A 1,941-nucleotide genomic window follows, 5' to 3' on the forward strand; every position below is an offset into this window, starting at 1 on the left:
AGTAGATACATAAAAATGTTACATACCATTGTTATTAGCGAAAGGCACACTAAAATGAAAATGAGCCCTCACTACACCCCGTCAGGATGGACAGAAGAAATGGTGCTAACCCCACATGCTGGTGAGGATGGTGGGAGACTGGGTCCCACTGATGGGCTTGCAGAGGATCAGCCACTCTGGAGAGGGTGGGAACTTTCCCACGGAACTGAACTGCGAGGGCCCTCGGGCATTTGTCTGGGGGACACGGAAACCTGAGCCCACAGCAGTGACCATCCTCGATGTCCATGGTAGAGAGGAGGAGCGACACGATGACGCCATTGCACCAGCGAGACAGAGCCAGCCCCGAGGATGCCACTTCCACCAGAAGCTTCCAGACCTTGGCCTGCCTTTCCCAGAGAGCTTTAGCTTCAAGGGAGACAAGCCTTGAAGAAGACAGGACCAGGACTGAAAGCAGTCTTTTTTTTTTAACTGCCAGAGGGCATGTGCCCTAGAGAGACAGAGGGAGGAGGAAGAACCCCTAATGGGGCGTGGTTTGGGCCTGCAGTCCCTGTTCAGCCTCTGAAAAGCAACATCCCCCCGTGGTGTTAATTTCTCACTTTCTGTCTCTCTGTCTCTCTCTGTCTTTCTGGTGATCGCACGCGCCCTATAGCAAAAACCTCTCAAAAAAAAAAAATCAACCCTTTAATCACCGTGGTTGCGAACACATAGGAGGATGCGAATATTGTCACACACATCGGAGAGCGGTCGCTCTAGGCTGAGAAAGGGGTAATGCGGAGTCTTGTGGGTACTGGCCAGTTTTTTGTTGTTGTTTTTTAAAGTTTTCTACAGGGCTCTTGTGCTCACTGGAAAGAGAGAGAGAGGGGGAAAGTAGAAAGCACCCCTCGAGGGGAAGGCCTGGAGCTGCAGTGACTTCTCCATTCTGCTCTCGGGAGTTCAGGCACTCACAAGCACCTGGCGTGTTTCTCAGGCTGCCAGTCCATGACTTGAGCCCCACAGTGGCCCTGTGGGATCCGGCCACCCTGACCACCACACAGACTGGCTGGGCCACCAGTGGGCAGTTCCGCTGCTTTACTCGGGGGGGCCAAAAGAGAGACAGACAGACAGAGACAGAGAGAGAGAGAGAGACAAAGTAGAAAGCACCCCTCCAGGGTAAGGTCTCCAGGTGTAACCACTTCTCCATTCTCCTCTTGGGCGGTCAGGCATGCACACGTGCTGGCGTGTTTCTCAGGCCTCCAGTCCGTGACTTGAATCACACAGTTGACCCTGTGGGATCCAGCCACCCCAACCACCACACAGACTGACCAGCCCACCACTGGACAGGGCCGCTGCTTGACTGGGTAGTGCTTACGTGATCATATCATTAGTTAAAAATTACGTATGTGGTTTAGGTACCTTTCTGCATATATTTGACATTTCACAATATAAACAAAAGAAGAAGAAGGAAAAAGAGATCGGATCCCCTCCTGGAGTGGGGTGTGTGTGAAAGGAGGTGCCTACAGAGACCAGGCAGGCCTGTGTCTTGCATTCCTAACTCCATCCAAGCACCAGCTCCTTCACCCCGGCGAGTCACCCAGCCTCCTGGTCCTCCATGTCCTCCTTGGCTGAGACGGGGCACCTGGCACCTTCAGGCTTTTGAGGACAAGAGCGTAGGTAGCTTTTTTTCCCTCCAAGATGGCGCCCAACGTGAAGAAGGAAGCTCCTGCCCCTCCCAAAGCTGAAGCTAAAGCAAAGGCTTTGAAGGCCAAGAAGGCACAGTCACACACAAAAAAGAAGATCCCCACACCACCCACCTTCCAGAGTCCCAAGATTCTTCGGCTGTGGAGGGAGCCCAAATATCCTCAGAAGAGCGCCCCGTGGAACCCAGGGACTGCGGATCACTGTCCTGATCTCATCTCCTCTCCTCCCACCCAGGAGCATCTCTGAGTCCCCCCACAAACAATC

This window comes from Tupaia chinensis, unplaced genomic scaffold, assembly GCF_000334495.1.
Source record: "Tupaia chinensis unplaced genomic scaffold, TupChi_1.0 Scaffold147555_1, whole genome shotgun sequence".
NCBI classification, from domain to species: Eukaryota; Metazoa; Chordata; class Mammalia; order Scandentia; family Tupaiidae; genus Tupaia; species Tupaia belangeri.